General features: G+C 45.4%; 1 protein-coding gene across 1 annotated transcript in view; it reads left to right on the top strand.

Annotated features, from left to right (window-relative positions):
• The first annotated feature begins 3204 nt into the window (after window positions 1-3204).
• Window positions 3205-23588, top strand: part of RNF19A (ring finger protein 19A, RBR E3 ubiquitin protein ligase) — a 461423-nt gene continuing 441039 nt past the window's right edge. The window contains exon 1 of the mRNA XM_086966057.1: window positions 3205-3417. The gene's annotated coding sequence lies outside the window, so the exon portion shown is untranslated. The remainder of the gene's footprint in view (window positions 3418-23588) is intronic.

The raw sequence follows: 23588 nt of genomic DNA, 5'->3' as shown, positions 1-23588 counted from the left end.
CCAGTAAAGAGGACAGTAGAGCCTTTCTCGGATTAACAGAGTATTACTCCAAATTCATAAGGAACTTTTCAGAAAAAATGTACAGTCTAAGACAGTTATTGAAATTTAAAAGATAATTTGAATGGTCCCCAGAATGTCCGAACACCTTTGAAACTATCAAGAAAGAAATAGGTGAAGCACCTTTCCTCAAGGGATTTGATCCCAAAGCCGAAATCTATGTCACAACTGATGCAAGCAACAAAGGATTGGGTGCGGTGTTAGCACAGAAGGACAATTCAAACCAAGAATGGGTTGTGGCTTTCGCCTCCAGATCACTCACCCCTGCTGAGGAGAAGTACTCTGTAATAGAACGTGAAATGCTTGCCTGTTCATGGGCGCTCAATCACTTCAGAGCATACATATGGGGATACAATATACATCTCCGCACGGACCACAAGCCATTGATCAAAATCTTATCTGCTTCTGGTTTGCAAAATGCCTCACCACGACTAAGTAAAATGTCAATAAAATTATTGGACTACAACTACATAGCAGAATATTGGCCAGGTATCAAGAACAAAGTCGCTGATTTTCTCAGCAGATTACCCCTGCCACAGAAAGAGAACATGAATGCTCCAGAGGATGATGAAAGAGTGGCTCTACTCTTCAACACGAATTTTGAGGGAATCTCTACTGGAGAATGGGAGAATCACATGTCTCAGGATTCAACACTAAAAGAGGTATGTAAATTTGTCAACACCGCTTGGCCAGAGAAACGACATCTTCAGGACAACATAAAAGTGTATTGGGTAATAAGGAATGAACTAAGCTATGAAAATAATGTTATATAGAATAGGAAAGGCCATAGCCCCCATCACACTTAGAGACAAAATCCTGAAACTTTGCCACATGGGTCACCTTGGCATCACTAAAACCAAGCAAAGAGTCAGAACCTATTACTGGTGGCCCGGTATTGACAAGCAAATTGAAATCCTCATTAGGAACTGTGTTGAATGCAGTGACTCTGATAAAACTCTCAAGACATCCAAAGTGTCCCTTTCTCCTCTCCACCCTCCCCAAATGGCTTGGGAAAAATTAGGCCTGGACATTGCTGGACCAATTGAAGGACACGATGGAGGAATCAAGTACATCATAGTGGTCATCGATCACTTCTCAAAATGGCCGGAGATAGAGGTTGTTTCTGAAATAGACAGTACAACAATCATATCTTTCCTGGATAAATTGTTCTTAAGTGAAGGTCTATCCAAATTTATTCTCACTGACAATGGTCCACAATTCTGCTCAATGATATTCAAACCATTCCTTGAAAGGAACTGTATCACCCACCACACTACTTCATTATACCATCCAGAAGGTAATGGCTTTACTGAATGCTTCAACCGTGTCCTGAAGGGACACATACAATTGTCAAGAAATGCTAACCTTAACTGGGAAGAAGTGTTCAAACTCATCTGGGCCTTCAGAATTTCCCCTTGTACCAGCACCCGCAATGCACCCTTTGTTTCTCATGAGAAGTAGACAGCCTCTGAGCATTGACCAAGGATGGATGCCTGTTTCTAAACAACTTGAATGGTCACCAGATGTCATTAGGAACAACATTATCAAGGCGAAAAAATACTACAAAGAATGGTATGACTCTAAACATAGTGCAAAAGAACACTCATTCAAGGTAGGGGATCTTGTGAAGGTTCGTTTAGAAAAAAAAAAGGAAAGGAGAAATCAGATTCACCTCTCCTCTTCGCATCGATGAACTTTATAACAACTCCGCTAGGCTCAGCGATGGGAAAGTGTGGCACATGAGTAGATTGGCCACATGTCATCATGGAGGCAATGTACCAAGTCAAATGCATCCCAATGTGTATTGCAAAGATCTATGGGTTGATTATGATAAGACCAGTTCTGAACATAGTTGCAAGCCCAGTAATGAGACTTCACATGATCTCCCACCTGTCACTGACTTTGCTGATTGTCACTCATCAGACCAGTCTGTTGATGTCAGTCCTCACACCCCGATACAAAGGCAGGGATGTTATGGCGACTCACACTCTGATTCTGAAACCATGTCTGACAGTCATAGCTTCAGTGGTAGGTTTGGCAGAACCAGTAATGATCCTCACTCCGACACCGAAAGTGTTCCTGATCCTCACTTTGTCACGGGAAGGTTTGGGAGAGCCATTCGTAAGCCGAAACGTTATGAAGACTTTGTGTTTGACTAAGGGTTCATAGTTTAACTCACACAACTGTTTGTTATACCACAGAATATTGTTTTCAGTCAAAACTCTCAAGAGAGGAAGATGTTTTATATCTTGGTTATGTACTTCCTTCTGCCCCCTGTCACCTCTCCTGCGCGAGAGCACACTTTGTCACCATACCCTCTCCAATTGGTTCCCCAACGTTCCACCTTCCCTACTGTCCCGGTCCAACTGCCTAACTGCCATAGGAGAGTTAACCTTCCTTACCCACGCACCGCTTCAGGTGTGGGGCTGTTTATGATTAAACCTACACTTGTGTTTACAACTGCTTGGTTCCTGTTATTTACTTCTAACACAAACTTAGTTCCCTACCTCCAAAGTCGGCAGCTCTGGCCTGCATGGTCACATTATCTCCACTTGTTAAGTTAAAAAACTGTTTAAGGGTCGGGTGGCCGTGACTACTTCCACATATCATGACACAATACCTGACTCATGCGGAAGACTCGCGATTTTTAAGCCGAAAAATTGCTTTCTTTTAGTTGTCGATCGCTGAAAATGTACTTTATGTTGATGTTAGTAAACGGGGAAAATAAATTCCTCAGATTTTTTTCACTTTTTTCCTCCTTCGAAACGTCGGCATGTATATACCAGCTTTAGGGTCGTCTGTGCACTAACTCTCTGTAATGTCCCAGCAATATTACGCTTAATTCCTTGGTTGTGTCACAGTGCCCCTATTACAACAATTGGGCTACTTTTGGTTGACTTTGGGCTGGAGGGGCGTTTCCAAATTTGACAACACTGGTCTCTGCTTGTGGAGACGAGTGTGTGAAAGTCGAACTGTAGCTGCCTTCCTGCCTTTCGGAAGTGGGCGGGATCTATGATGTCAGCCCAGAGATGCTGACTGTACTGGGTAATTATCCCTGCCAGTCACCTGGAGCCAGCATCTCTGCGTGAGGTGGGGCAACCGGATTCCGCTTCATAGCAACTTCTGTTGCGGATCGCCACCCGGCCTGTACGCCAACATTGTCGCGTCATCTCCTGCTGCCTTCTACGTTCCTCCCTCCCCCTGTTTCCGTGCTTAGCGACTGTCTGCTCCGGCCTACGCCCCACCCTACGCCGCTGCTGCAAGTGCCCTGTGGGTGTAGGGCTGAAGTAGACCCCTGCGCCTCCCACCAGGACCCCGTCCCCTGGTCCCACAGCCTTTCCCGAGGCCGCAACGAAAGCGGTGAGTGAAACTCTGCTGCTGAGTGAAATTGCCCACCGCAGTGGGGGCTGCAGTGCCACCCCCTTACCCACTCCCTGCAGTGCCACCCCCTTACCTAGTCCATGCAATGCCACCCCCTTACCCACTCCCTGCAGTGCCACCCCCTTACCCACTCCCTGCAGTGCCACCCCCCTACCCACTCCCTGCAGTATTCGCCTGCCTGGTGGCCTTTAATGATCACGAGTGGCAAGGTTGGTTGTCACTCGGCTTAATACATGTAACATTTCCGAGTGACACTTTTTGCGCAATTCTTCACTGTTAAGTTCATTCCAGGAAATACCCCACTGTGGAAGGTAAGGGTGTAGAAATAAACTTAAGGCAGCTACAACAGACATAAGATGTCTCCAGTCTACATAATTTTATTAACATCGATCTTCCCGGAAATCTCCGTGGAGCAATTATGGTAAGCACAAGTAGTCGTCCGCTTGCGTTTCGTTAGTTTATTAAAATCGTGTCCAATATCTGTCACGAACTTTAATTACAAAACATACACGAAGTCCATTACATGTGAACACTTGTGTAATCCTAAATACAGCAATGAACTACTTCTTGCTATCCCAATACAAAAAATTCGAATGTGAGGCAGTGCCTTAAAAAATAACAACCATTGTTTACGTTCGTTCATCCCAAATTGTCTTCCTTTTAAGGTGACTGTGTGATCGTCTTCTAGGCACTGGAGAAAGCAACATGGCAGTTGGTGCCAAATTAATGTGGGGAAGTTGGAGTTTTTATTTCTGTTTAAAATAATATGAATTCAGTGGTTCCTTGACCTATAGTCTATGGCCACTCTGGGTCCGCGAAGCCTAGTCAGAGGGTCTGCAACTGCTTGGATACTATTATCAGATTAATACAGTGTTTATAAATAAAGAAGCAAAATGTACAGTAAAACACTTTAACATTTACTATAAACGTGAAGGAATTTGAAACAAGGCCAAAAATCTAGGGGCCAAATACGATGGCGGGCGGATCGCCACCGATCTGTCAGCCATAATAGTATGGCGGGGTGCACCGCGCGGACGGAAAGACCGTCTGCCGCTTTTCCGACTGGTCGAATTCTCGACCTGGAGGAAAAGGGACACAATATGGTTGTCTGCAAGACACCGCCATTCATATTATGATGTATGTGGAAATTGTCCTTTTATGGAAAGGCATGCGGTCTTTGATATTGGGGCCCGTTGCGGGCCCCCAGGATGTTGTGGGGGGTGCACCTATGGTACCCCTCCTCATTGCAAGGCACTAAACTGCAGACAGCACATGGTGCCTGCCATATTGTGCGTGGCAATGATGTACACAATCCTTTTACATTGCGGGTGGGGCTGCAGCCAGCAGATCCACCCACAATGTGAAAGGCCGAGGAGGCATAAGTACGTCTCGCATAAGTGAGAGCTATTGGCTTTGACAGTGCCTGTTTGTTTCCTGACACTCTTTCTTTACTGGGTCACTGACAGCCCTACAAGAGTCTATTTTTGAGGCTCTCATCAAAATAAGAATAATCATACTTGAACAATTTGAGCCAAGTATTTATGCTCAGAGAAGTTTTAAGTCATGGGCAAAGTGGGCTTTTACCCAGGGCCCCAGCCTTTCAGGGGGCCACCTGAAAGCCAGCTCTGCTCTGTGGAGAGTCTTGCCCTCATGACCTTGCATAATTCTTAAACCTATTGTTTGTTTGAAATACTGTTTCCCTTTAATTTATGCTTAACATGGGTCTCTTACAGACATTTGGCAGAGAAACGTTTTTTGTTTCATGCACCAACCATTTAAAAAAAATGTTTTTTAGATCAAAACGGAGCCTCCCTTATGAGAAATGGGAGGGTGTCTCGGAGATTTGCAGTAATGCTAGTGAGCTACTCCTGTTATAATATTGAAAACACATGTCGCTATCCATGAAAATTAGATGTAAACACATTTAGAATTTAGACCAGTGCGCCTGTGCAAAGAGGGCATGAAAGAGCAAACATTCAATAAAAAATTAAAAACTGTTCAAAATAGTCGCCCCCAAAATGTGTTTGGCCCGTTCCCTAAAAACCCTAAGATGCCCCTGGCTATGCCCTCTGTATTGATTAGGCCTCTCTCTACCTTCTCCTCCATCTGCTATTAACATAATCATCTGTGGTTTTCTGACATATGCCAAACATATTAGGAGGCTTGTTTTTGATATCCATGGCAAACATGGGTGTGGATGGAAAGAGAAGAAAGAAATGGCAATACATTTTTAGTTTCTTATTTTTTTTTAAGCAGCCTTCTAAGCCCTAGAATGTTTATCCACAGTATTGCTTATAAACAGGGCCACTGGAATTATGCAGCAGGACTGGGCCAAATTATGCGGCAGGACTGAGTAAATTATGCGTCAAGAAAAGGCATATTATGCGGCATAATGAGGCACATTTTGTAATATTACTTCATTATTTTTATACTTGGTAACACTTCCTGGGTCGCATTAAATTAGTACTAATTTAGCACTCAAACATATAAAAAAAGCAACTGAAAAGTGACCAATCCATCTTTTCAAAGGCCCTCCACTGTGTGGCAACCCTTGTCATCGCATTTTTGAACAGTTTGAGCTAGAAACAAAAATGGTTTTTTGTTAAAATCTGCAGATTATGCAGCAGATGATGGATTATGTGACAAACGCGGAAAATCTATAATTATGCAAAAATCAACCATGTCATCACAATTGCATAATTCCAGTGGTCCTGCTTATAGGGATTCCACATCGATACAGGTATTATTTTATGAATAATGACAATAGAACATCCAGGGTACAAGGCAATAGTGACTGCACTTATCTAAAGATTGGTCTCATGTATTCAAAAGATCTGGGTGCCAAGAACCTGAAGCCACATACCCCTAGGCTTTCTAAGGTATATACCCCAAATTTTGCAACACAACACAATGGTTTAGCACTCTCCACAAGAAACAATAATAAACAAATGACGTTTTTAGAATCCGTTCAGTAGGGCTTTAAAAGTTCTTTATTCGTTTTCTTCATACAAAACGTAGGCTACATGTTATATTTTAGTAAGGACGTTTTTTTTTCACGGTTTTGTGTTTTTTAACAACCGCTATAAACAGAGCACCAAACTTTATAATGGGAGCTCTTGCAAGCTTTCCTAATGTTCCTCTTTCTGTCAAGCAGAGATTGACAAGTTAGGTCTTTATGTTGAGTTCAAGCTAAACGTTTATCTTCACTATCCATGGGTGCTTGTATCCCAGATGCCAATAGCGGTCACACTTAAATTTGCCAAATAGTACAATCTGTGCCTTTCGTAGTGATGTGAACTAATTGAGAAATTTCATATGCATAGACATTTTTGAAATGAAAAAAGAAAAGTCTGTGTTTTAAAGGAGTTTCCTTTTCACATTAAGCTTTTTTGAGTTAACCATGGAATGATTCCGTAATTGGTTAGAAACTCAGTTAAATCTTTTCTTAAGTATCTTTCTAGTAAATTAAGCTTACTTTTAGACTCTTAATACTGTGGTAAAAAGGTAAACTTGATGTGATAACTAATTCCACCTTCTCGAGAAAACCACTACAATATTTGACTTGGAATTTTGATCATGGTTAAACGTTATTGAACGCTACTGTGCTTAAATATTCTGCTTTTAAAAGCTTTAACAGGTCTATGGACAATATATGTAACCTATGTAAATATGGTGTGCAGGATTTGAAAAATGCATTTGTTCGTCCTGTATTGATTCTTTCTCGTTGTATATTTTTGAGACCTTTGTTTTTAGTATACCTTGCCCGAACAGCACCTTGAGCCCTTCTACAGTTTTTTCCACCAAATGAATTGTTTTGCATACAATTTTTTACATTTTTTTACTCGTTTTAAAGAACATCTGTATTGGTGAGGTGCCAGTCCTACTTGCTGAAGATCTACTTTACTGTTTTCTCTATCTAATTAAACTTTTTGTATGTGTTTAAAAAAAGACAAAAACTTTTTTTTTTAAACTTATTTTATGAGTGTTATTTCTATACATGTGAATATCATTTTTTATCATGTTGATCTTGTAGAAGTTATATATCTAAAAAAAAAAGCTTGATTCTACACTCTGCCTAAGAAATCAAAGTTTTTATCCTCGGTGGGATTGCCTAAGAAATGAAAGTTTATCCTTGGTGGGATTGTGAGTAACTTCATAGAACCACTGTGGTAATTTCCAATGATTTTAGTGTTTCAACATAGATTAATAAAAAGATTTATGACCTTGTGACATTGTATTCTTGTGTTCTAATTGGTGCTATTAGAGTGTGGTATGATTGATAATAGTATATGTGTGAAGTGTGCATAAAAAAAGAGAACCCAAGGGGATCTTCTGCTTTCCGTGTTTACTCCTGGTGTCCCTTCCCTTTGGTGTTTTCGGACCCCTCGCTTATATTTTTTGTCATATCCATCCTTGACAGAAAGGTATCTATTGTTAGACTTTGTTGAATCTAGTAATTCTTCTCTGAACTACATTTTCATTATTTTCCTTGTTGACTAACTGCAGTGAAGGGGATTATAGTCAGTCTTGTTAGTTTGCAGGATACACGTTCCTGGAAACTGCCTTATTTATGTATTTAATTTATTTTGTTTTATTTCTAAACTGCTACATACCAGGGTGCTTTCAGTTTGATACATTGGACTGATGATAGAACAACTGATGTAGACAGTTAACAACTGGGACCCATAAAGATGTATGCTGATAACAAGATCCTGAAGCTTCAAAAGATTTGATACTTTTAAAATCAACATCTTGTGGGCAGAGTTGGTTTAACCCTCTGAATAGCAGTCGGGGCAGGGTCAAGACACAGACTGGCATGAGGGAATGTCAGTCTTACCTATTCGGCCAGCACAAGCCTGTCTGAATAGGTTTTATTTTACGACCTGAATCTGAGAATGTGAGTTTCCAGCTTTAGATGCATTGAGACACTGTTCTACAGTGTCGACCAATGCACATGAAGGGACCTAGCTCCAATTTTCTTGTAACTGAATGAATAGTAAATTGTGATTTTGCAGATCTCAATCTGCTGGATAAATAAGGAAGGATGAACGGTTTAGCTAAACAATCTGGTTATCGTCTATGTATATGTGTATGGGCGAGACATAAGATTTTAAAGTCGCTGTTTCCTTGACTGGGAACCCAGTGGGTGGCTTCAAAGCAGGTCTTTTTATGTGGTCTGAACACACAGAACTCAGTGTTAAATAGTGCAACATTGGGGCCCAAGAGTGTCAGTTTTTAGGTTGAGCGTCAACGCACATGCGCTGTCTGCAAGGCCTGTTGTGTTTACTAAAAGGACTGTGATCCCGCCCACTACTTACTCACGATAGGTTGACTCCAACGTTGCTCCTCTTTGCTGCCTCCTAATTTGTTCGGGCACCTAATAAGTCTCTTCCGTTCCTAGCTGCAGTGCATCGCTCATGTACAGATTAATTTGACTTGAATAGTGCCCCTCCGCTGATGCAGGTACTATTTATTCCACTTCGGTTACATTTTACCCGACTGCCCTTTCCACTCCGTTGTTAATGTGTGAATGCTCTTTCTGTGCTGGTACGTGTCTCTCTTTGGTGTCTCTAAGCATGCACTGCACTAACGCCAACCCTTTTGGCTTTGTAAAGGCTTGTTTTGAGTGTCTCTATTGGCTCATGGATAAGTAGAGTCATAGGGAACTGGGAGTGTCACGTATTGCACACACCTGTCAAACCACTAGACTGTTCGCCCAGGCCAGGGTTGGTAAGCTCCCCTGCTCCTGGAATGCCCCATCTGGTTAGAACTGCTTCCAAGAAAGGCAAGACTGCTTCGAGTACCTTACTCGTATCTGAGACAACACTCGCTAAGGTATCTTTGAAGAGCTGGGTAAATAACGAAGACTTTGAGGAGCAGTAAGTAAACTAACGTTCATTCCTCATTCCTCACTCTTGCCTTCTAACTGTACCTTTTGGGTGTGAGTCTAAGCTAAAAACCCGTAAGAAACCGGGGCATATATTGGTACATGCAAAAACCACAGTTGATGGACAGAATGCAGAACAACGTCATACATTTACCCCAGTACAGAGATCTGGGCCTAAATCCATCGTTTTTTTGCACTCCACACCACCCCAGTTCAGACATGGCCATATGCAAATCAGTCTGACCCTGTGCCTCATGGGAACAGTCCAGCCCCAACTGCCAAGCCATGCCTTCCCTGGACCGGAAACAAGCTTCCGGGGACCAGTTTCTGGCATTCCAGCCGTCTTCAGCCCGGCTTGCTTGAATCTAGTGGTGTGGAGAGCATGGGACTCACGTCTGAGCATACCCATCCCACTCGGGGTGACAAATGCAAAAACCACAGTTGATGGACAGAGTGCAGAACAATGTCATACATTCACCCCAGTACAGAGATCTGGGCCTAAATCCATCGTTTGTTTGCACTCCACACCACCCCAGTTCAGACATGGCCATATGCAAATCAGTCTGACCCTGTGCCTCATGGGAACAGTCCAGCCCGAACTGCCAAGCCATGCCTTCCCTGGACCGGAAACAAGCTTCCGGGGACCGGTTTCTGGCATTCCAGCCGTCTTCAGCCCGGCTTGCTTTAATCCAGTGGTGTGGAGAGCATGGGACTCACGTCTGAGCATACCCCTCCCACTCGGGGTGACAAATGCAAAAACCACAGTTGATGGACAGAATGCAGAACAATGTCATACATTCACCCCAGTACAGAGATCTGGTTTTTCCATATTTTGGTACAGTCATTTGCTGAGGCTCACACACACAATCGAAAGCCAGGAACCGAAGCATAGGTAAAGTCATTTGCTGAGGCTCATATCTATGGATCCTAAGTCTAAGAATCGGGAGTTCGAAATTTACAACCTCTAATGGTTCTTACGGGTGCCCAAATAAGCTAGTGATCAGCCAGGGCAAACATTACCACATAACTCCTGGTTGCCCAGACTTCAATAGTCCTGTTCTGTGCCCAAAGCCTTCTGGTACTTGTAATCTTTAATTCACACAAAGGTATCCAGTCGCTATGAGATTACATTGCCCCCTTTTGCCATCCATATTTTTTGCACGTCTTTTGAGGCATACACGTGGTTTAAGATGGCACGTAGTTGCATGTGAGCACGCTAGGTTGTGCAGTGGTTGTTTGTATCCGTATTTATTTCATATTTGTTCAGGATTAGCCTTCACAATCACGAGTTGTTAAACTGCATGGGGTGTTTAAATGGATAGATTCACCTGCGCAAATGAGAATGGGTTTATGTACAACCAGGGAGTCTGGAGCCCAATTCTGTTGGCTTCCTTGTGATTACAAATATGTGGCTATGCTGCCGATTATGGCTATGAAAGATGCAAAAGTTTGGGATCACCGTAAGTTTATCTATTTTTACTTTGCCCTTGTTTGTTTCTTTGGTCTATGTTTATTTGATGCACAATTGGGTTATGCACATGGTGGGATTCAGCATGGGGTTTATTGTTTACATGGGGTTAAAGTATGTATATTTCACCTTTGAATTTTTTAATGCGGTTTAGGTTTAAAACATAACTTGTGATTCTTTGGTAAAGGCACAAGTTGTTAAGGTGTAATTATTAGTGGCATGTTGGTGTTGATGGATTTATTTTATACACTGCACGTCGATGGTTTAGTTCAGTTAGTGTCTTGTACAATTATGCATGACTGCTGATTGACTTTTTTCCATACCACAGCTACCCCTGACGAAGGGTAATCAGCCCAAAATGTATTGTGTTAATAACTAGATGGTGGATAAGACGTGAATTCTAACTTGCTGATGTATAAGGCCTAGATGGGCACTTGAAGTTGCGCTGTCTCTGTGTGTAAACTGTACTAAAGAAATGGATTAACTGGATTACTTGGACATTAATTGGTTTAAAAAAAATACAAGGAGGTAGTAGTGTTCCCAACATGGGAAAGGACCGTACATCAACAAAGGAGAAGCAAGTATCTGAAAATTAAGTAAATGGCGTGATATGTATACAGTGGCTGTGAGTACAGCGGGGTGCTAGGTGAGCTGTAAGCACTTTCTACCAACAAGCATGTAAAATGCAACGGTCTCTCCTTTGCAAAAGTTTGAGCTTCTGGCATTGTAAAGGACATTTTTATTTATGTGTTGGTTTTGAAAACAGATAAATAAATGGCATTGTTATTTACAATGCCAATAGCTTAATCTTGCAAATGCAGGAATGTATTGTGCACTGATAGGGACAGTAAGGAGGCATTTGCGCAGAGAGGGGCAGTGAGGAAGTATTTTGCGTTGAGGGTTCAGTGAGGAGGTATTGTGCACTGAGGGGGACAGTGAGGAGGTATTGTGCGTTGAGTGTTCAGTGAGGAGGTATTGTGCATTGAGGAGGCAGTAAGGAGGTATTGTGCACTGAGGGGGGCAGTGAGGAGGTGTGGTACACTTTAGAAATAATCTGAAACCAAGACCACATCCCTCTCAAGATGCATGCCGGACCTGCTCGCAGGCAGGTTGCTCCCCACGCCACCACACAGCCGCCAACAGCCTCGTTGCTCCTGCCGCTGTCGTCTCCCGCTCCCTTGTTCCCGCTGCTGCGTCCCTGCGGCCCGGCCCCACTGACACCCATTGGCCACCCCGCTCCCGCCTCCCAGCTGCTCCTCCCTCCCTTTCTACCTCTTAAGGGGGCTGCGCAGTGGTGTAGGAGCAACCTTTGACCCTGCTCGCAGGCAGGCCGCTCCCCACGCCACCACACAGCCGCCAGCTGCCTCGTTCCTCCTGCCGCCGCCGTCTCCCGTTGCCTCATTCCCGCCGCTGCGTCCCTGCGGCCCCGCCCCTGACACTCATTGGCCACCCGCTCCTGCCTCCCAGCTGCTCCTCCCTCCCTTTCTATAGTTTAGAAAAAAGGGGGACCCCTACTGCTAATGCATGCACTACCGGTAGGGAGTAAAATGGACAATATTTTAGAAGAACATATGGTAGTGCGCTTAGTAATTTAAGCCAAAAAACCCAAGGAGACAAATTAGCTAATTCATGTGACATATAGAACAAATTGATAGAACAAAACCCAATAATTATATTCAAAATAGTATTGTGGTTTATTTAAATATTTTCTTTATTTGTTTTTATAAGAATCTTATTTCTAAAAGATACATATAAGTATTTAAAACATCACTAACATACATTTTGTGAACACAAAAAATTATTGACACATATTCAAAACACGTGATGGAGGAAATGTGAATTAGGGAATTTAACATACAAAAAAACATAAACAGAATACAAATGACTATGATGGTAGGTCGGGCTAGTGGAGTAAGCAAAGCCGTGGGTGGAAACTCTACGCGCGTTTCGGCATTTGCCTTCTTCAGGAGTCCGTCATTTTCTTTAAGACCGAAACATAACACTGCAAAACATATAAAAATCATGTCACATACACTTGCATAGACTTTTTTTTTATAATGTTTATACAATTCTGACTTGGGTCTAGGTCTAAGTGATATACATTAACATATTCTACAGACATATTTGAAACCAATGCTTGTCATAAGGTCTTTTAACTCTGAGCAGTTACATCTTCCAAGCAGACAAATTGATTTATATACATTGAAAAAATTATTTGCTTGATATTCAAGTACAACTGATATATTCTATTTGAGACTTTTATATTCCAGATCTGTTTTTATAGTCCATTGATATATATTCTCTGAGACATTTGTAATCAAGGTCTGTTTTTATAGTCCACTATATGTATATCTAGATATATTTGACAGAACAATCCAAGTGAACTATTGAAGAACCGAATAAGTGAGGAGGTTAGTGAATTAAGTAGTAAAGGCAAAAGAAAGGGGAATAGTAAGGAAAAAAGAAAAAAGGAAACTTAGCAGATTGCTAAATTTATATTGTTAAAAGTAGGTTGAAAAAAATGGATTAAAGGTAGAAGTTAAGTATACCTTATGAGGTAAGGGAAAACTAATAGTAGATTCTCCTAGTCAAAGGATTAGAGGCAAACTGATTAAATTTACTCTCAACGACAGAAGGTTTACTCTTATTTAAAGGAAATTCTCTTGCTGGTCAGGAAGGCAGGGTGATTATCTGTACCTCGCTAGATGTAAAAAAAGACAGTTTTTATGTAACAAGCTAATGTGGATCATGTTTTTGGTGTTCATAGGCAACTAAATATTAGTGACTAATTTAGGAAATGTTCTTAACTGCTCATTAATACGGTAGGTTATAAACTGTTTTAGTAGTCCTTCACTGTTCATTAATACGTAGGCTATAAACTCTTTTAGTAGTCACAAAATATATATTTTGATTTGAATTAATTAAAGCGGATGAACCATGTGAGAAATCATATAGGTCGCATTTAACATTTTCATTACCTTATTATTCCAACTTGGATTATTTGTTATTTTTAGGATGATAGTTCCATTGGAGGTATTGGAAAATTTGCCATAGTTATGCAACACTGTGACATAAGAAAAGATATAAAAAAATAGGTATTGACTGATTGTAACAGGAAATTATCAAAAGGAGGTAGAAAGCCTAACATCTAGAAATATGTACCTTATTCGTTATTCTTGTTGCCTTCGTGAATAACTGGATATAGGACGCGATGATTAACCCAGGGTGAAGTAGTACTAAACGTCAAGCTTGTGTGTAGAACGAGTCTTGGGCGGTAACTGACTGAGTATTAAAAAAGGAAAAGGAATGATAAATCCAAATCTAAAAGGTATATGCCTTTGATGGAAAGTAAAGGGAAAAACATCTGCTGCTCTAATGAGATATATATAGCATACCTGATATATGTCAGCCGCTATAGCAGAGTTGTGGATATTAATTAATATATAGTGTTCTCTGTTTGCCATCTCTTTACCTAAGAAATAGTAAGTGTTCTATTAAAATCTCATTAGTTTAAGTTTGTGCAGGTAATGGATAGGTGTATTAAAGAAGATTACATACCTAAGAGAGAAATGGGCGTTGGGATGCATCACGATAATGGAGACACTTCACGCCAAATAACTATATTGGAAAGGGCATAATTACAATTAGGGCCAGCTGTTATTAAAAAAGGGGGAGAAAAGCTAGCCGGGTTTTAGTCGATTCGGACTTACCGATGAGAGGTCGAGCGAGAGGCTTCACCGGGGGTTCTGGATACCTGTGTCGACGCGTCGAGGGAAACAAATGTAAAAGGGGTGGAGCTATATATAGCGCGCATATTTGAAAGATGAATAGGAACCGGTGTAATTGATTGCCAAAAGGCGCGGTAAAAGGCAAAAGAGAAAGTGTTTCCACGGGGGTGTGTCTTGATTGGTCACATGAACCAATGAACATCCACTCGTAGTTCATAACAAGACACGAAGCGCTAGTTCCATGTATCATGCGTCAGCGAGTCAGTCCGTGAACCAATAGGTTAACGTTTGTAGTTCGTTTAGGTGGGACTGCTTAATGATGTAAGCAAGTAAAAAGAAGATAGGCTACCTCGATGGTATGTTAGTTCAAGCCTAAAGAGAATTGCAAATGAAGGAACTGATCGGGGCAGGAATCCTCTTCTAGCACAACCGAATGAAAAAAGAAAAGAGAAAAAAGATATATATACTGTATTTTATAAACGTGTAATTCAGTGAACATAGGATCGTAGTTTAACAGATTAAAGCTAATCGGGAGTAATAGCCATTTATCGGCAGAAGCGATAAATTGATAAATAAAATCTTGTATGAATGCACATACACAGTAAAGCAAATCACATATTAGTAATCGGGTACCAGGCATATGGCAATCGTGTATGTTGTGGTGACATATATATATATAGTGTATATGTACCCGCAGATACCATATGGTGATTCTACAGGACAATTACATAAAGTGTATGTTCAGTGTTTATATATTCGTGGGTAACATCTGGTCATGCTAGAGATGATGTCGAAAATACCTCAAGAGTAGATACATCATATAATCGCTTGCTCCCATGGGATTTCAGAGTTGAGCCCCATATTTGCTGTATTGAGAGAGAAGATCCAATATACCTCTCGCTTTTTACGAATCTTTTCAGGGCATAATCCAGGTCTGGGTTGTATGTTTTCCAGAATACACCACCTAAGGTCCTCAGGTGTGTGTTCATATTCCAAAAAATGTGCGACCAAAGGGGCATTGATTTTCTTGGTACGGATAGCAGATTTGTGTTCCGTTATTCTTTTGTTGATGGGTCTGGAAGTTTCACCCACATAGCCTTTCTGACATGGACATAGTATTAAATATGCTACGTTCTGGGTTTTGCAATTCGTCATTGTTTTGCAAACAATTGTGATGCTGTTGAAACTGAGATCTTTTCTTTCAATTGCTTGTGGATAAACCTTACAAGTGCCGCATTTATAATTGCCTACGACAGGGTTAGTACTGGTTATACTTCTTTGTATTGAGTTAGGTTTCATTGGCATTCCTGATCTAACTACTAAATCTTTTATGTTTTTATTTCTTTTGTAGGCAATGACTGGTTTAGGTATTTGGTCAACTTTAGATTTGTTCACATTGAGTAAATTCCAGTTGGAATAGATGATTTGTCGGATCTTTTCATTCAATAAAGAATGTCTTGTGACCAAAACTAGCTGTTCGTTTTGTTTAGTGTCCTTATCTCGTAGAATAGATTGGCGATCAAAATATCGAGCTCTCTTGTATGATTCCCGAACAAGCCTGTGCGGGTAACCGCTCCCTTGTTCTCGCTGCTGCGTCCCTGCTGCCCGGCCCCACTGACACCCATTGGCCACCCCGCTCCCGCCTCCCAGCTGCTCCTCCCTCCCTTTCTACCTCTTAAGGGGGCTGCGCAGTGGTGTAGGAGCAACCTTTGACCCTGCTCGCAGGCAGGCCGCTCCCCACGCCACCACACAGCCGCCAGCTGCCTCGTTCCTCCTGCCGCCGCCGTCTCCCGCTCCCTCATTCCCGCCGCTGCATCCCTGCGTCCCCGCCCCTGACACTCATTGCCCACCCCGCTCCCGCCTCCCAGCTGCTCCTCCCTCCCTTTCTACCTCTTAAGGGGGCTGCGCAGTGGCGTAGGAGCGACCTTTGACCCTGCTCGCAGGTAGGTTGCTCCCCACGCCACCACACAGCCGCAAGCTGCCTCGTTGCTCCTGCCGCCGCCGTCTCCCGCTCCCTTGTTCCTGCCGTTGCGTCCCTGCGGCCCCGCCCCCCTGACACCCATTGTCCACCCCGCTCCCAGCTGCTCCTCCCTCTCTTCCCACCTCTTATGGAGGCCGCGCAGCGGTCACACGCAGCGAGCGCGCCGCTGGCGCGCCAAAGGCAAGCCCGTCTGCGCCCGTCCGTGCCTGAACTGCGCCCAGCGCTAGAAACCCCTGGACCCTGCGAACGCCACACGAGACTCCGCTACAACGCCAGCACCTCCAAGCACTCCACGCCGGCCGAAACACACCTGCTTCCAAGCCACACCGAAACGGACTCGCGGACCTTTCACCTGCAACACCTGCAGCTTCACCTGCGACAGAACCACCAAACCTCCAAGGACCGGACCCAAACACCTCCGCTGCATACTTCTCAACACCTGTTCCGCTCGCAAACACGCCGTCGAGCTCTGGGATCTGCTCGACACCTCCGCCCCAGACGTGGCCTTCCTGACCGAGACCTGGTGGAACGACTCCTCTGCGCCCGACATCGCCATAGCCATCCCGGATGGCTACAAGATCACCCGCAGGGATCGCGCCAACGGAATCAGAGGAGGAATAACCATTGTCCACAAGTCCACGGTCAAGGTCGCCACCCATGCAGACGACACCCTTAACACCGCCGAACACCTGCACTTCCGGATCCACACCGACCCCACCACCACCCTCCGAGGAACACTCATCTACAGACCACCCGGACCCAAGCACAATTCAGCGACTCCATCGCCGACCTAGCCAGAACCCACGCACTCTCCTCCACAGACTACATCCTCCACGGGGACCTGAATTTCCACCTCGAGAACAACAATGATGCCAACTGCGCCACCCTGATCGACAGCCTCAGATAACTCGTCACCGTACCCACCCACGCCGCTGGCCACACACTGGACCCCATCTTCTCCACAGGCGCCCACGTCGCCTTCGACCACACCACCGAACTCCACTGGACCGACCACTGGTGCATCCATTTCACCTTCAACAAACCAACCACGCACCACCGCACCCAACAGCTGCCTCGCCGCTGCTGGAGCAAAGTCACCGAAGACCAGCTTATCACCACCCTCGCCCAGAACCCACCCACCGACCCAACCAACCCAGACGCCGCAGCCCCGCAACCTCAGACAGTGGATCGACGACTGCGCCAACACCCTCACCCCACTCAAGAAACCCTCCAACAACCATGCCAGCAAGAGAGCCACTTGGTTCTCTGACGAGCTGCAGACCTGCAAACGCGCCTGCCGGAAACTGCTGAAGATATGGCTCCACAAACGCACTCCTGACAACCACGCAGCCCACAAGGACGCCACCCGCAGACATCACCACCTCGTCAGATTATCCTCCTTCATAGACCGCCTGGATAACAACGCACACGAAGGCAAAGATCTTTTCAGCATCGTAAAGCAACTCTCCAACCCCAACGACATACCGCCCTCACAAGAACTGTGCAACTCACTGGCCATCTTCTTCCACCGCAAGATCTGTGACATACATGACAGCTTCAACATCATGACCACCCCGACTACGCCAGACCCCACCTCCCCTGTGAACACCACCAGCGCCAACGACCTGACCTCTTGGTCCAACGTCAACGAGACACGCAAGGTCGTGAACTCCATTCACTCTGGATCTCCGTCAGACCCGTGCCCACACCACGTATTCAACAAAGTAGATGCTGCCATCGCACCCCAACTACGGAAGGTCATCAACATCTCCTTCGAAACAGCGACATTACCGGAAAGCTGGAAACACGCCGAAATCAGCTCCCTCCTCAAGAAGCCCATGGCGGACCCCAAGGACCTCAAGAACTTCTGGCCCATCTCCCTGCTCCCGTTCCCTGCGCAGGTCATTGAGAAAATTGTCAACATACAACTGGCCCGCCACCTGGAAGACAACAAGATCTTGGACCCGTCCCAGTCTGGGTTCAGACGAAACCACAGCAGCGAGACAGCCTTCATCGCCGCCAACGGCGAAACATCAGCCCTCATCCTCCTGGACCTGTCTGCCACCTTCGACACGGTCTGCCATCGCACTCTAAAGACACTCCTCCTAGAAGCCGGAATCCAAGAGAAGGCCCTGGACTGGACCACATCCTTCTTCTCCGGCAGAACCCAGAGGGTCCGCCTCCCGCCCTTCCGATCCAAGGCCACCGACATCACCTGCGGCGTCCCCTAGGGCTCATCCCTCAGTCCGACGCTGTTTAACATCTACATGGCCCCCCTTGCACAAGTGGCCCGCCAACACGTCCCCAACATCATCTCCTACGCCGACGACACCCAGCTCATCCTCTCCCTCACCAAGGACCTGCACACCGCCAAAACCAACCTCTACGAGGGAATGAAGGCCATCGCCGACTGGATGCAGAACAGCCGTCTGAAGCTAAACTCGGACAAGACGGAGGTACTCATCCTCGGACCCACCACCTCAGCCTGGGACGACTCCTGGTGGCCGACCACACTGGGAGCAGCACCCACACCCACCAACCATGCACGCAACCTAGGATTCATCCTCGACTCATCCCTCTCCATGTCTAAACAGGTCAACGCCCTCTCCTCCTGCTTCAATACCCTCCTCCTGCTCCACAGGATCTACAAGTGGATCCCGACCGAAACAAGAAGAACAGTGACACAGGCCCTCGTCAGAAGCAGACTGGACTATGGCAATGCACTCTACGCAGGAATCCCAGCCAAACACCTACGACGACTACAACGCATCCAAAACGCCTCCGCCTGACTGATCGTCAACGTCCCCCGCCGCATCTTCCTCACCCTTGCACACAAAGCACTCTACAACACCGGACCAGCCTAACTGAACAGCAGACTCAACTTCTACACCCGACCCGCCAGGTCCGCTCCGCCAGCCTCGCCCTCGCCGATGTCCCCCCCTCCCCCCCCCCCCCCCCCCCCCCCCCCCCCCCCGGATCCAATGAACAACCTCCGGCGGCAGATCCCTCTTCTACCTCGCCACCAAGACCTGGAACACCCTCCCTACCCACCTACAGCAGACTCAAGATCTACTCGCCTTTAGAAGACTCCTCAAGACCTGGCTCTTCGAGCAGTAGCGGCACCCCCTCCCCTCAGCGCCTTGAGACCCTCGCGGGTAAGTAGCGTACTTTACAAGTACCCTGATTGACAGTGGGATCTCGCCTGGACACTGTACTCACACACCCAGCCCCCTCCCTGGAAGCTTGCTGTAGAAGATGAACTCCGTTTGAGCCCGACATGTCTCTGGATGTATGCTGCAGTTGAGTGGTGTCTTTCGTGCCCCTATGGCTCTATAGCTCCCTCTCCTTAGCTGGCGCTCAACACGAATCTCACTGTTATCTCAGTCCCTGCCAGGGCAGAGACCTCTGTCTGCCGCATGCAAAGAATGTGCAGTGTGTGTGTGTGTGGGGGGGGGGGGGAGGGGGGTGTCTGTGTGTGTCTCTCTTTGCATGCCACTGTCTCCCGAGACAGTCAACCGACATGTCTGTTTATTCATTGCTATCACTCTGCCCCCTTTCTCTGTGGATTTATGGGCTTGTCTTGTGCAATTTAATTATTATCGGAGTTCTACGTTAAACCGTTCAATACACATTCACGTCATCCCTTGTATTAAAATTGGCACACCTTAAAATACAAGATTGCGTGTGCGCCTGTGTTTGTCACTTCATTTCACAAATACATAACGATTTCATGGAGTTAGGGCTAAAGGTAAATAAATAGAGTGAAGAGTGCATTACAGGGATTCTCCCCATGTGTTCCCTGCGCCGACCACAGAGGGGAGAAATGTTGCTAAAAGTTCATTTCATGGTGAGTTTGGCTGCAGGCTGTGACGTCCGTGAGCCGGCGTCAGCGTGGCTAGGCCGCCTGGCCTAGGAGAGCCGGAATCAAAAGCTCTATTACTGACTGTCACTCTCAGTGCCCTCTCCCGCTCCGAGCTATGGGGCTGGAAGTGGGGGGCCTGGAGTCTTGACCCTCCACTCCGAGGCAACCCCCACTAAGAATTAAAACAGCACAAACCAGATCGAAAAAACTGTGATCAAGCCCACACCATATCAAAAATACCACCAGCACACCCCAGACTTACACTAACATCCTCTCCCACGCTGTAAAACAACACACCCCGTATTTAGAGCGATAAACACGTCACAAAACAAAAACAGTACACTACTAACTCAAAGCCCCCCTGTATCAGGGATAGAAAGAGCAACTTCCCTATTCCGAGCCCACACCGTTTAAAATACCAACGACAAACCCCAGAGGCAGTGTCCCAGCACATCGAAAATAACAAAAAAAGTACCATATTATGTATGAAATCACACACCCTAAGCCCCACCGTATCACAGCCCAATCCTAGCTGATGCAGACACTGTCCAAAGCAGAAAGAGCACACGTAGCCACCTCACCAGAACACTATCGCACACCTCATACTGTGAGACACAAGCCAGGGGTGTAACCAGCAGAAAGAGCACACTAAGCCTCCACGATATCAGAACACTATCACACAAGGACAGGGGTGGAGAAAGCGGTTGTCTGACGTAGACTTTTCTCTTCCCCCGACTTCCTTCTGCTGTAAAAGGTTTCTAATCTTTATGGGGCAGGCCCCATAAAGATAACACATCTTTTACAGCAGAAGGAAGTCAGGGAACCCAGTCTAAAAAGGATGGGCTAAAAGAGAAAGAAGTACGTCACTAACACCTCTTTTCCAATGGCTGGCCACCGTTTAGCATGAACAGTGACGCGGCCAATGGAAAAGAGGGGCGGGGCCAGGCCCAGACTGGCCATAGCGGGCACCGGGCAATTCCCCGGTGCGCCGCACGGGTGGAGGCCGGTTTGGGGCCCCTGGGGGCCGTTTTTGTTACAGGGCCGTTTTTGCAGCATAGCTGCAAAATCGGCCCTGTAACCAAATCGGCCGAAAACGGCCACGGCAAAGAGCTCAGTGGCACGTCCAACCCCCAGGGGGGTGGGGGGCCGGCCCAGCACTTTGCCAGGGCCTGTTTTGGTTCCCAGTCCGGCCCTGAGCGGGGCTTAACCTCGCTAGTGAAACTCACTCTATCATTAAGTCTCGCTAGACCTAAAATGTGCTGGAAGCAGATTGAAGAAACAATCCACTGGAAAATTCACAAACAAGTCAGCTAATGCAGCACACCCATATATAAGTATAGTAGGTTCCAATTACAACAAAATCATCAAGGACCAATATCAGAAATGAGTAAATGAGCAATTTCCAAACTCCTTTTATCCAATGCAAGGCATCCAAAGGTTCCAGAGGATGAGATGAACAGTCCACGCAGCTTCAATAAATGATGTTACTTTTATTGTTCTTCCAACACATATCCAATCAAGAACAGCCAACGCGTGTTTCGTCTGTAACAGGTAAGTACAATGACTTTCTCAAGGTTAAGTGGTCAGGTGTGTATTTCTTGCTGATGGGTTAATTCACATGGAGGTTGTTACTTTGGGGAAATGTTTTGGGACTATCAGCCAAGGGCACTAAGTTCAAAACAGCAGGTGCTGAGACTGATCTCTTTCAAGCTCTCTATTTTTGCCCTGTCCCTGAGGGTAAAAAAACATCTTAACTCTGCAGCAGTACCACCTTTCCTGCCTTCAGCTCCTCTAAACACAAACCTTAGGTTTGCAGTGCATAATTAAGTGTGTACTTTAAGCATCACCAAAACACACCAGCACAGCACCACCTGAGCACCACCCCAGCATCCGCGCACCAGCTTAGCATCTCCTCAGCACAGCATTACCTCTGCATCAATGCACCACCAAAGCAGCACCAACTTAGCACTGACACAACCCCATCACAGCATCAGCACAACTCCACCTCAGGACCTGTGCAGCACCGCCTCAGCAGCAACTCCTAATCAACGCAGTACCACTTCAAAATTAGCGCAGCACCACCTCAGTATCACTCTGCACCACATCTGCACAAGCACACCACCACCTCAGTAAAACTCAGCACCACTGCACTACAAAATCCCATTACACTTACTTACATACTGTTTAATTACTATCCACATAATTTTACAGCACACCATGCCACATATTTCCACTACACAACTCCACGCCACACAATTCCACAACAAACCATTCCAATACAATCCATCTCTCCCTCTCACTTCCACCGACCCTGTTATCTCTCCACAACACACCTGATGCCACTCTCATCTCATCCCAACTCTCCCTTTATCCCCCTTTAATTTTGCAATTCCGCTGTCCCCTCTCATTCCTCCCTCATACTCCCTATCTCCTCTTTATAATATCTGCTCACACATGCTACCTTCTGGTACCTTCTTGCGCTGTGCACTAGTCCACCTCTCGCCACCCCCTCTCCGGGGGCCCCTCTAGACATCCATCTCTCTCTTGTACCATCTCTCACGCCCTTCTATCACTCTCTCTCATGCCCTCTTCCCTCCTCTCTCATGGGGTACACCTCAGGTTTTTTAGCACAATATATTTTCCGTGCCTTTTCAAGGTTCCAGTCCCTCAAAGCCACACTCTCCTCCTCTTCTTCGTGTGTCTTCTGAATCCACAAACCTTCCCACTTTAAGCAGCTGTGGCCAGCTGTCCACTTGTTTCTCTTTCTCGCACGCTTCCTGTTCCTCTGTCTGGAGGTCATTCACTACTTCATGCACAAACTACCTATCCTTCTTTATCTTCCTTTCTGTCTATTCTCTGCAGCTCTCATCCCCATCTATTCACCATGCCACATAATCCCACTGCACAAACACACTACACACCACACAATAAAACCTCACACAATTCCACAAATGATTCCAATCCAGCCCACATAATTCCACTCCACACCACATACATCCACATCACTTCAAACAAAACACAGGGGTAAAAGACATTACCATTTACAACGCCAATAGCTGTAATTCTTGCAAATGCGGGACCTATTGCTTTGCAAATGTTTGTTTAAAGTATTTTTGTTCAGGAGCGAAGACACTCTCTCTATCGTGTGAGTGCTACGAATGTTTCAGCATAATAGAAATTTAGCAACAGGTGCCAGTACACCACTGCTGCTGTAAACTGTACAG

This window comes from Lissotriton vulgaris, chromosome 4_1, assembly GCF_964263255.1.
Source record: "Lissotriton vulgaris chromosome 4_1, aLisVul1.2, whole genome shotgun sequence".
Taxonomy (NCBI): Eukaryota; Metazoa; Chordata; class Amphibia; order Caudata; family Salamandridae; genus Lissotriton; species Lissotriton vulgaris.
The sequence above is the reverse complement of the archived record's forward strand: the minus strand, read 5'-3'. Positions and strand labels throughout refer to the sequence as shown.